The 13,383-nt window shown below is 38.3% G+C and overlaps 1 non-coding gene across 1 annotated transcript; it reads right to left on the bottom strand.

Annotated features, from left to right (window-relative positions):
* Positions 1 to 6,356: 6,356 nt before the first annotated feature.
* Positions 6,357 to 6,463, bottom strand: LOC129400414 (U6 spliceosomal RNA). Its single transcript, XR_008627657.1, has one exon. It is a non-coding gene; the product is annotated as a U6 spliceosomal RNA (small nuclear RNA).
* Positions 6,464 to 13,383: the final 6,920 nt, after the last annotated feature.

Here is a 13,383-nt window from a genome sequence, read left to right as displayed (position 1 = left end):
GATGGGTCTCATTCTCTGACCCTGAAAGAGCCTCCAATGCAGCACCATTGGAAAGGACGAGTCAAGAGAGGCTTCTAAAATATCAGGGCTAGGACGAATACTGAGATTGCTAGAGAAATTTGACGATCAACGGGATGATGATGATGATGATGATGATGATGATGATGATGATGATGATTTTCTAATAGGAGATTTGAGGAGACCTTAATGAAATAATTTCATGAAAATGTAGGCGCAAAACAAGTCACCCCCAATGGTATGAAGATGCAGAGAAGGAAGTGGTTTACTGGCACACGGGAGTACTTTTCCCCTGCTTAGTTAGGGTTGTCTGAGCAATTCTTAGTGAGCTCACAGTCAGCCATTTATTCTGTACAGTATAGCTTCTTCACCCTGGCTCCCCACAGGCGAACCGTGTTTAAATTAAGAGACATGAAGGACAGTTCGTAAGCACCTTTGATTTCAAAAGTATCATGAAGAGCGGGGTCTGGGGTATTTCACATAGCAAAATAGCTGGCAACGTTGAACGATAAAGTTGTGACAAATTCCTATTATATTCTTGATTAGATTGCTCTATACAGTGAAAAGATCCTAAACTGTTCTACGCTATTCCTTCTTTTTAAAAAAATTTTAAAATTGTATTGAATCACCGTGAGATAGTTACAACCTTTCATGTTTGGGTTACAATCTTACCCATCCTCCACCAGTGCACATTTCCCACCACCAATATCCCCGGTATACCCCCCCTTTCCCACCCTCCCCCTGCCTCTAAGGCAGACAATATTCCCCAACTCTCTCTCTACTTTTGGGCATTATGGCTTGCAATACAGACACTGAGAGGTCATCATGTTTGGTCCATTATCTACTTTCGGCATATTCTCCCATCACGACTGGTTCCTCCAGCCATCATTTTCTTAGTAGTCCCTTCTCTATTCCATCTGCCTTCTCCCCTCCACCGATGAAGCAGTCTTCCAGCTATGGGGCAATCCCCTTGGCCCTTGTATCTACTGTCCTTGGGTGTCAGCCTCATGTGATGCTACCCTACACCCCACAAATGAGTGCAGTCCCTCTATGTCTGTCCCTCTCTTTCTGACTCATTTCACTTAGCATGATACTCTCCATGTTTATCCATTTATAAGCAAATTTCATGACTTCATCTCTCCTAACAGCTGCATAGTATTCCATTGTGTAGATGTACCAAAGTTTCTCTAACCAGTCATCTGTTTTAGGGCACTCGGGTTGTTTCCAGATTTTGGCTATTGTAAACAGTGCTGCAATGAATATATAAGTACAGATGTCATTTCTACTGTGCTCTTTTGCATCCTCGGGCTATATTCCCAGAAGTGGTATTGTGGGTCATATGGAAGCTCAATTTCTAGTTTTTGAAGGACTGTCCATATTGTTTTCCAGAAAGGCTGGACCAGTCCGCATTACCACCAACAGTGAAGGAGCGTCCCTTTTCCCCCACATCCACACCAGCACTTGTTGCTTTTGTTCTTTTGAATGTGTGCCAGTTTCTGTGGTGTGAGATGATATCTCATTGTTGTTTTGATTTACATCTCCCTGATGAGTAGTGATGTGGAACATTTTTTCATGTACCTTATGGCCATTTGTATTTCTTTTTTGAGGAAACTTCTGTTCATTTCTTCTCCCCATTTTTTGATGGGGTTGGAGGTTTTTTCTTATACAATTCTACAAGTATCTTGTATATCCTGGATATTAATCCCTTATCAGATGGGTATTGGGTAAATATTCTTTTCCATTCTGTGGGCTCTATCTGTATTTTGGTCACTGTTTCTTTTGACGTGCAGAAGCTTCTTAGTTTGATGTAGTCCAATTTGTTTATGTTTGCTTCCACTTGTATGATCAGTGCTGTTTCGTCCTTAAAGGTGCTTTTAGCTTCAATGTCATGGAGAGTTCTGCCTACGTTTTCTTCTATAAACCTTATAGATTCATGTTTGATATTGAGGTCTTTAATCAACTTTGATCTGACTTTGTGCCTGGCATTAGACAGAGGTCAGTGTTCATTTTTGCAGGTAGCTATCCAGTTTTCCCAGCACCACTTGTTAGAGAGGCTTTCCTTGTTTCACTTTGCATTTCTTGCTCCTTTGTCAAAGATTAAGTGGCCGTATATTTGTGGGTCTGTGACATGATATTCAACTCTGTTCCATTGGTCTGCAGGTCTGTTTTATCCCAATACCATGCTGTTTTAATTACTACTGCTTTGTAGTAGAGTTTGAAGTTGGGGAAGGTGACGCCACCCATTTTCTTTTTTTTCCAAGGATTGCTTTAGCTATTCGTGGGGGTTTATTGTTCCATATGAATTTCAGGAGTGTTTTGTCTATTTCTTTGAAAAATGTCATGGGTATCCTGATAGGGACTGTATTATATTTGTATTGTGCTTTGGGCAGTATTACTATTTTGATAATGTTAATTCTCCCTATCCATGAGCAGGGGGCGTGTCTCCATTTTCTAGTGTCCTCCTTTATTTCTTGAAGTAGTGTTTTGTAATTTTCCTTGTATAGGTCCTTCACCTCTTTGGTTAAGCTGATTTCAAGGTACTTGATTTTCTGAGGTACTATTGTGAACGGGATTTTTTTAAATGTCTCTTTCTTCTCTTTCATTATTTGTATATAAAAAAGCTATGGACTTTTGGGTGTTGATTTTGTAGCCTGCCACTTTACTATATCTACTTATTGTTTCTAGGAGCTTTTCTGTAGAGTCTTTAGGATTTTCCAAGTATAGTATCATATCATCTGCAAATAGTGATAACCTGATGCCTTCCTTTCCTATCTGTATGCCCTTGATATCTTTTTCTTGTCTAACTGCTATGGCCAGGACTTCCAGTACTATATTGAATAGGAGTGGCGAAAATGGGCAACCTTGCCTTGTGCCCGATCTTAGAGGGAAGGCTTTCAGTTTTTCCCCACTGAGAATCATACTTGCCATGGGCTTTTGGTAGATGGCTTTGACTATATTGAGGAAAGTTCCTTCGATGCCCATTCTGCTGAGAGTTTTCATCATAAACGGGTGTTGAATCTTGTCAAATGCTTTTTCTGCATCTATTGATATGATCATATGGTTTTTATTATTTCTTTTATTAATATGATGAATTATGTTGATTGACTTGTGAATGTTAAACCATCCTTGCATCCCTGGGATGAATCCTACTTGGTCATGGTGTATGATTTTTTGATTAGTCGTTGGATTCTATTTGCTAATATTTTGTTGCGGATCTTTGCGCATGTGTTCATCAGGAATATTGGTCTGTAATTCTCTTTCTTTGTGGTATCTTTGTCTGTTTTTGGTATCAGGGTGATATTTGCTTCATAGAAACTGTTTGGAAGTGTTTGTGATACTTCAATTTCCTGGAAAAGCTTAAGGAGTATTGGGAGTATGTCCTCTTTAAAGGTTTGGAAGAGTTCACTAGTAAATCCATCTGGGCCAGGACTTTTGTGCTTGGGAAGACTTTTTATTACCATTTCAATTTCTTTGATGGTGATAGGTTTGTTCAGGTATTCCAGGTCTTCTTGGTTCAGCCTTGGGAGGCTATAGGAGTCTAGGAATTTATCCATTTCCTCGAGGTTTTCATGTTTCGTGGCATAAAGATTCTCAAAGTAATCTCTGAGGATCCTTTGAATTTCTGTAATTTCTGTTGTATTATCCCCCTTTTCATTTCTGATTTGGTTTATTAGGGTTTTCTCTCTCCCTTTTTTTGTGAGTCTTGATAGAGGTTTATCAATCTTGCTTATTTTCTCGAAGAACCAGCTCTTGGTTTCATTGATCTTTCGGATTGTTTTTTTGGTTTCCGTTTCATTAATTTCTGCTCTGAGTTTTATTATTTCCTTCCTTTTGTTCGTATTGGGCTCCTTTTGTTGGTCATTCTCTAAGCTCTTAAACTGTGAGGTTAGGTTACTTATGTGGGCTCGCTCCTCCTTCCTGAGGAATGCTTGTAGAGCTATGAACTTTCCTCTTAACACAGCTTTTGCTGTGCCCCATAGGTTTTGGTAACTTGTGTCCTTATAGTCGTTCATTTCCAGGAATCTTTTGATTTCCTCTTTGATTTCCTTTCTAAGCCACTCATTGTCCAACAGTGAGCTGTTTAATTTCCAGGTGTTTTATTTCATTTTCTGTTTGTGTTTGTGATCTATTTCTAATTTTAGCGCATCATGGTCTGAGAAGATCGTTGATACAATCTCTATCTTCTTAATTTAATGGAGGTATGTTTTTGGCTCAGCATCTGGTCTATCTTTGAGAATGTTCCATGCACACTTGAGAAGAATGTATATTCAGCTATTTGAGGATGAATTGTCTTGTATATATCTACTAAATCCTTTTCTTCCATTTCTTCCCTCAGATGCTGTATGTCCTTGCTAAGCTTGAATCTGGTTGATCTACCAAGAGGTGATAAAGTGGTGTTGAAGTCTCCCACTAGGATTGTGTTGCTATTAATGTCTTTCTTCAAATCTATGAGTAGTTATTTTAAGTACTTTTCTGGTCCTTCATTAGGTTCATATATATTTATTATTGTTAGTTCTTTCTGTTGTACAGATCCTTTTATCAATAAGAAATGACCTTCACTGTCTCTTGTGACCTTCTTCAGTCTGAAATCAATGTGGTCTGATACTAAGATGGCTACACCAGCTTTTTTATGGGAGTTGTTCGCCTGTAGGATTGTTTTCAAGCCTTTCACTTTGAGCCTGTGTTTGCTCTGACTGTTGAGATGTGTTTCTTGAAGGCAGCAGAATGTTGGGTTTAATTTTCTAATCCATCCTGCTACTCTTTGTCTTCTAATTGGTGCGTTTAACCCATTGATGTTGAGAGAGATTATTGTTATGGGGTTCTGTCCCATTTTTCTGCTAAAATTTGGTGTATTTGAGGGTCCTGTCTTCTCTTAAAGTAGCCCATTCAGTTGTTCTTGTAACCATGGTTTCGAGTCTATGAAGTTTCTGTGCTGTTGTTTATCTGTGAAACTGTGTGTTTTTCCTTCTGTTATGAATGAGAGTCTAGCTGGGTAAAGTATTTTTGGTGAGGCATTTATTTCATTTAGTTTTTTCACTATATCCCACCACTGTTTTCGGGCTGTGAGGGTTTCATCAGACAAGTTGGCTGTGAATCTTAAGGATGCTCCTTTATAGGCAATTTCTTTCTTTGATCTTGCTGCTTTCAGGATTTTGTCTCCATCCAAGGTTTTGGTCATTTTGATCAGGATGTGTCTGGGGTATTTTTATTTGGATTTCTTCTAGCTGGTACCCTTCGGGTCTCCTGAATATGGTCACATGTTTTCTTCAGCTCTGGGAACATTGTAGCAATGTCTTTTGACAGTTTCTTCTTTATTAGGGTTTTCTTCCTGTCCCTCTGGGACGCCAATAATTCTTATATTACTCCTCTTGGCTTCATCACGATCTTCTCTTGCCATCTGTTCCCGGATTGTCAGTCTCTTTTCCATTTTCTGTTGTTTTCTATAGAGTCTCTGGACTTCATCTTCGAGCTCACTAATTCTGTCCTCAGCAGCTGTTACTCTGCTGCTGAGGCCGTCCAGTGAGTTTTTTAATTCTCCTACCAGGTTTTTCACATCTGATATTTTTATTTGTATTTTCCACATCTCTACCTTCAAATCTTCTTGTATTTTATTGGTATTGCCATCCATTGTTTCTTTTAGTCCCCTAAACATCCTCAGTAGCTCCTTCCTAAATTGCTTGTCAGAGAGGTTGTAAAGCACTTCATTGCTATTTGGGTCTTCTGGGCTAGCCTCTTCAACAAGTAAGCTTGGTGGGGATCTGCGTTGCTTTACCACTGTGACCTATGTGGCTCAGCCCTTCACACTCACTGATATTATTCTGTTTATGATGCAGTATTAATTTAGGTGAGCTTAATGAAATATTGGCTAATTTGTTTCTGTTGGTTAAGCTAACCTGGTGAAAGTTCTAGCTAAAAGGATAACTTCTGGTTCTTGTGGAATATGGAGGGAGGAGAAAAACTCGTGGCGCGTTAGCAGCCGCAGCTCCGGGTAGGAGCCCCGACCCAGGCTGGTACCTGAATTAGGTGGCAGAGAGCGCACAAAATAATTCAGCTTTGGATGCAGTGTGGTGTCTCTCAGTTCCCGTCCCCCGAAGAACAACAGTGAAAACCGGCTTTCCTGGGAACTGGGCAAAAATGCAGCCCTGGGCAGGAGCCCCGACCCGGGCTGGTACCTGAATTGGGTGGCAGCTATGCTATTCTCTCTTGGGTGTCTTTTTCCTGGATCTGCTAGCTATTCTATTCTTTAATAGGCACATTTTTGCTGGCCCTGTTATCTATTTTGTTCTTTCCTGGGCACAATTTTTGTATCATATTCTCTTTTTTTTTCTTTTTTTTTTAAAAATATGGAATGCTTCATGAATTTGCGTGTCATCCTTGCGCAGAGGCCAGGCTAATCTTCTCTGTATCGTTCCAATTTTAGTATATGTGCTGCCGAAGCAAGCACTTTTGTATCATATTCTAAAAGACCTTAAATGTTTTGCCCAAGGGTAGTCCTAACCTTGGGGTTTTATTAGGGGGGGAGATTCCCTACATCTTTCCCCATATATATATATATATATATATATATATATATATATTTAAATGAAGACTATTAGTATAACATTTGTGCTGCCTCTTCAGGGCGAGTTTTCCAATGGTCAAAGATAATGTTTTTCTGTTCTTAAGAAGAGAAATGAACTGTATAACTTTTGTTAAACGAAAAAGACAGAGAAAAATACCTTCCCCTAAACCTCCATACTGATGTTTTACAGGTTCTTTCCCTTGAGTACATTCTAGTGAGTCAGAATCTCATTTGATTCAGTCCCCTAAAAGTCTGTCCCCAGATCATAAAACAAGATAGGGAGTATTGGAGACTTGATCTAGAAGTCCTAGGAAAGTACACATTTGATTTGTCTCAAGTCTCAGTTTGTGTGGGATAGTTTTTGTTCAGTAATGACAGGAGAGAGTAATGAAAAATATTAGAAGCACTAACTTTCAAGTATTTCCTTTTTAAAAATTATGAGATATTGTTCTGGAATTATCTCAGTTTTCAGTATAACTTGTTCTCTGATTTTATCTCCTTTGAAAACAATATATCTAAAATTATGCATATGTTAATACTCCATTGCTTTCCATTTAAGTTACAGCGAGAGTTTTACTTGTGTTTTATTTTTGTTTTGTTGGTTTGCTCGATTTCTAAGGAAAAGATAGTATCTTGAATTATTCCCTTATAACAGATTCTCAATCTCCCCACCACATAGTTAAGAGACATGCAGAGTGATCCCTCCACCCACCACTTTTGATATCAAGCCTTGACACATTGCCAGGATCAATCAGTGCCATATTGCCCATCAAAGCAATGGGCCACAATTCTGCCCAGTAGTTTTAGGTACTGCCAGAAATGACTTCCAGGACTCCCAAGCACTGCTTTGTGGGCCCCCTAACTTTTTTTCATAAAAAAGATTAAATGACTAGAAAAATGTTTTCGATTATCACCTAACATTAATGAGAGAGGATGAGCTTTGTAGCATATGTTTTTCTTTTCAATGTTTATAACTGTTTTGCACCAAAAGTAGCCTTATTTTTCTCAGATGCCAGCTGAAGCCTTTAATGGCTTTGCAAAAGAGTATTTTTTTAAGGATCTATTTATTCTCACTCTATCCCTCCTTGCTACAAAATGTGTCTGCAGAGATTCATGGAATGTGTAACTCATACTTTACCTGAAAGGAAAGGCCTTAGAAAAAACATTAATTTGGTTCTTTTTCTTGAGATTGGGTTGCACATTATATCATTTCTTAGAATGTGTATCGATTTTTTTAAAATTCTAGAATGAATATTAAGCACGGCACTTAGTACATAGACCTAACTAAATTTTTGTTTCCTTCTTTCCATCCTTTATTATGGCACTCTGATAACTAATAGCTCTCCAGGGATGTCTGTATAGAAGCTTTGCTTTGATGGATTTTTTCACACTGAATTGATTAGACTAGAGAGCATTTTTCATAACTGTCATGGGCAGGAACTTGAGATAGCAGCGTGACTAGGACCCGGATGTGTCATGTGCCTGGACTAGAGTGGAAGCCGAGATAGATAAGAAAAAAAAAGAGAATGTCAAGCCATCAGGCAGATGATGAAGATAATCAGCAGTGTTCAAATATGTATATTTTCATCAGATTAGGCAAAGATTCAGTTGAGAAGCAACTATGTGGAAGGATAAGTAAGAATTTTAATGTTGAATAAAAGACCCTTGAAACCTCGTGAGGGCTTTAAACAATGGTTGTTACCTTCCTATTTCATATTGAATCTTGTTTACCTTAAAGGGAAACAAATGACAGAAAAATCTTATTACTTCTTTTTATGGCTTCCAAAGATGTGTCCCGTGACTATGTGTGTATGTGTCAGTCTGTCTGTCTGTCTCTGTGTGTGTTTGTGACCGTGTGTGTTTAATATGTATGTGTGTATTGGCGGGAAAGTATGATTTGAGAAGGTGGGAAGAATGCTCGATTCCCATCCTCATAGAAAATCTGGCAACAAGAGGTTGTCATGCAAGATTTTCTTTTTTTAAAAAAAAATTATTTATTTTATTGAATCACCCTGTGGAAAGTTACAAAGTTCTCAGGCTTATGTCTCAGTCATACAATACTCAAACACCCATCCCTTCACTAGTGCCCATATTCCACCCCCCAAAATCCCAGTATACCTCCCAACCCCCGCCCCCCCACCCCCCATCCCCGCCTGCGTAATTGATAAATTTAACTTCATTTTCTCTTTACCTTGATTACATTCCATATTTCAACACAAAACTCACTATTGTTGGATTTTCCCCCCAGGAAAGACAGCCCTACTGCCAAGGAAGCATTTGATAATTAGTTTTCCATTGCTGACAATGGAGAGATATGAAGTCCCGCTGTTTCAAGTACATAATTTTTTCCTCCTTCCTGCACCACCAAGTTCATGCCTGCTTAATAAATAGTCCTCATAATATGGTTGACGCCATGCCGCCCGGCAAGAAAAAAGATATTTTCCGTCCTCAGCCGGCGTGAGGCTATGGCTTAGTTCACAGTCTAGGGACATGGCTGTAAGCAGTTTCTGGAACCAAAAGTAGTCTAGTTGGCCTCCGGATTCTGGTTGATCAGCAGCAAAGTGGCCGCACAAAAGTGTGGCCACCCGGGTCAAATCTCGGCGAAGTGTGCACTGGTATTGGCCCGAGACTGCCCAAGCGTCCCGCTGTTCCAGACTGCACAATCTTTTCTAAGTACATAGTTTTGTTTTTTTTTCCTTCCCCTTCCCTCACCACTAAGTTCATGCCTGCTTAATAGACCTCATAATATAGTGGACACCATGCCGCGTTTCTCTCTGAAAAGGGAAAAGAACCAAGAAAGGAGGATATTTCCTCACCTCGGCCAGCATGGGGCTTTGGCTTAGTTCACAGTCTAGAGAAATGGCTGCTACTTTGATTACCTTCAATATTTCAACAAAAAAACTCGGTATTATTGTTTGGAGTTTCCCCCCACAGTCAGACCTGCTAAAAAGAAACCGTTTCACATTGCTGACAATTAAGAGATATTAGGTTTTGGATTTTTGTATGAAGTCCAGGGAAAATTCTGCCAGAAATTGCGTCAGTGCAAGCTTTTACTTCCCTTTTGTGGTACTCATATGATGGAGAAGCCTGGAGAGAAAAATCTTGCCCTGCTGGCGCCGCATGGGGCTGTGGCTCAGTTCACAGTCTGGAGGAATTTCTGTGAGCGGCTGTGTCCAAAGTAGTTCAGTTGCCTCCGGGCCCGTGCTCGAGCAGCAATGAAGAGACCCTTACCAGCGTGGCGCTGCACTTAAATATCTGCAAAGGGCGGGTCCGGCAACCCCACCCCCTGGGATTTCTCACGCATCCCGCTGGTACCTTCATTTTGTGTTCTAAAAACCGGCAATCGCCACGTTGTGCCCAAGAAGGAAGAGTTGAGAGAGAGAAATCTTGCCCCACTGGCACCGCATGGGGCTGTGGCTCAGCTCACAGTCTGGAGGCATTTCTGCGAGCTGCTCGTGTCCAAATTAGTTCGGTTGCCTCCGGGCTCATGCTCGAGCAGCAGCGGAGAGACCTACTCCTGAAATTCTTTTCTGCGAGGCAATGCAAGATTTTCTTTGAGCAGATGATTCCAAGATTTAAAAATATGTCTTATGGGCCGGAATATGTGCTCACCTTGCACAGGTCCAAACCTGGGTTGATCCCAGAATGCCATATGGTCCCCCGAGTTCACCAGGAATGATCACTGAGCACAGAGCCAGAAAGAATTCCTGAGCACTGCCAGCTGAGGCCCCCAAAGCAAAGCAAATCAAACAACATGTTTTAAGCTCCCTGACTCTTGCTGTTTATTCCTGAAGTGTAAGTATAAGTGGCAGGAACCCTAGTTCACAGGCAAAATCAAACATTTGCATGCTTTATATGATTTTTGAGTCAATGATTTTAACCAGTTTAAAAACCAAGCAAAAGTAGATGTTTCCAAATAAAAATTATTTGAATTTCAAATTTCAGTGATGATACACTTTCATTGCACCCTCACTCACCACACATTTGTCTATATGTTATCTGTGACTGCTTCTATATTACACCAATGGAACTGAGTAGTTGTCACAGAGACTCTACGGGCAGAACAGCCTAAAATGTTTACTCTCTGGCCATTTAGCAGAAGTTTTCCACTTGTGGATTAGAACTTTACTCTTATACTTAGAGATCTTCTTATTTTGCGGTTTCACCTTCTCAAGAAAGGTATTCAGCCTTTCCTCATGAAAATACAAAGCTTCAGAGTATGAAAGAGATGGGAACCAAACATTTGACTGTATGTATAAACAGAGCACAGACCAGGCAGTTTAAATTCTTTCATCTTGAGTAATTTTCACAGTTACTCTAAGAAATAGACAACTCATTGCCATATTTTAGCCTATGAAATGAGTTTAGAAAATTATGTGACTTACATAATATTGCTTAGAGGATATGAGGAGACAAGAGACAAACTCCTTTTCATTTTCTTTGAATGTAACAACTATGTATGTTCAATATTCTCATTATTCTTACTTTCAACTAGTAACCCATGTGCTTGAATATTAGAGCTCTGTCCAGAGCCCAATTAAGCACAGAATAAACATGTGTGCTGAAGTCAATATGAGTATCCAGCTAATATAACTTCTTTCCTGATAACTCTGATTCAGCCCCTGTCAATGTTAAATCTACTTGTAAGCTAAAGTAAAGCAATTTTCCCATGTTCCTATTCTTTTTCTTTGGAATATGTTTTCAATATTGCCACTACTGGGTTTGACATTTAAATATACCTTATTTTTTTCTTGGTGTTAGATTTTAGAATGATAATTAGTCATAAAGATATTTTTGAATTGGCTCCCATTTATCTTCAGGTTCCTGACCTCAGATCCACTCAGTATTCCACTTCCTTTTCCTCTCTACCACCCAGTGAAATGCTGATTAATATATATTTAAAAACTCACTCCCAATGGGGAAAGAATCCTGATTAGTAGCATTTGCAGATTACCATGGTGTAAATATTCCTATAACGTACCGTTTCAATCACATGTCAATGCTAGTGTGCTGATTAGCAAAATTTCTGAAAATTTAAACTTACTCTTTTGAGCTAGAACCAGCTCCAACTGCAGCATACCTAATGCCTCATCTATTATTTAAGGATCATGTATGTCTCACACACACATTCTCCCTCCACCCCATCCACCTTCCTCTATTTGGTGTGACTCTGTCGTCCAATTAATATTCCATGCTCTTCTTCAGCAACTTACCTACTTTATTCCATTTTTTTTCCTTCTGACACAATCATGACTGACAATGCAAGCTAAGAAACTGACAAAATAAATAACAGATGCCATGAAACAGCATCTGTCCCAAGAGAACAGTTGTCAGAAATAGATAAAAAATAATGGTTCAGAAATAGCAATGGTGAATTCAGATTAGGGATAGGAGGTAGCAAGAACATTTGATAAAGAGGTTGCTCATATTTAGATTATTTTGGTTTTGAGTTCTGTGAGTTATTTATATCATATATATTAATACTTATCAAATTTACAATTTTCAAATATTTTCTACCATTTATTAGTTGTCTTTTTGTTTTGTTAGAGGTTTTCTTTGCTGTGAGAAATCTTCATAATTTAATGTAGTCTTATTTGATGTATTTTAGTGATTGCTTTTGCTTTTTTAATGTGACTTTTCATTATTTAAGTGGTTATCCTTTCCTCTTTGTATGTTCTTGACTGATTTTTTGTAAGTTCATTGGCCATCTTTGTGTGGGTTCATTTTTGTTTTTTGCTCTCTGTTTTGTTCCATTGATCTATGAGGTTGTTTTTTTCTGCAAGTGCCATACTGTTTTGATTAGTGTAGCTCTGTAATACAGCTTGAAATCACATAACAACCCATAGATTTCTTTGGATAGGAATTTTTTAAACAATATTAATTCTTCTGTTTCATGAGCACAAAATATGATTTGGTTTGTTGGTTTCTTTGTCTTCTTTTATCAGTGTTTTTTCTTTTTCATTGTACAGGTCTTTATCTCTGTGTTAAGTTTATTCCTGTGTATTTCATTCTTTTTGGTGTAGTTGCAAATGGAATTGTTTTAATTATTTTCTTTATGAGAGATTGCTGTTAATAGAGATAGAACAGATTGGATGTATGAAGATTTTATTTCCTTCAACTTCATTAATTTTGATTTCTTTTAAATTTTGGTTTAGTCTTTATAGATAGATCAATTAACTCATCTGCAAAGAGTAGCAATTTTACTTTCTTCCTTTATGATGTGGGTGCCTTTTAATTATTTTTTGCCTAATTTATCTGGTTAATAAAAGTTTATGGTTAATAAAACTAAAGAAGTAAAAATCCTTGTCTTGTTTCTCCACACGGTATGTTGTTTTCTGTGCATTATCATTATCATATCTGGTCTTTATAATGTTAAGATCTGTTCCCTATATATATTTTTATTGACTCATTAGCTTTATTGCAGCGTTTTAATCTCCAAATTGTGAATTTTTCTTACAGGTAATTCTAATTGTATATCATTGTGGTTGGAAAAGATGATTGATATGATTTTAGTCATCTTAAATTTATAAAGATGTTTTGTGATGTAACATATAGTATGTCTTGTAGAATGTTCCATATTCAGTTGGGGGAAATGTATATGTTGTGGGTGTTCTCTGGGATGTTTTGTATATATCTTTTAAGTACATCTGACATACTATGTTATGATCAATATTTTCTTATTGATTTTATATACAGTTTTTTCTTACAGAAAATATTTTCTATCTGAGTGACTTATGAAAGTAATATATTAAAGTCCATATCTGTTATTATATGAAGACATCCAGAACCCAGCCACAGCCATG

Source organism: Sorex araneus, chromosome X (genome assembly GCF_027595985.1).
Source record: "Sorex araneus isolate mSorAra2 chromosome X, mSorAra2.pri, whole genome shotgun sequence".
Lineage (NCBI taxonomy): Eukaryota > Metazoa > Chordata > Mammalia > Eulipotyphla > Soricidae > Sorex > Sorex araneus.
This window is presented reverse-complemented; position numbering and strand designations above follow the sequence as displayed.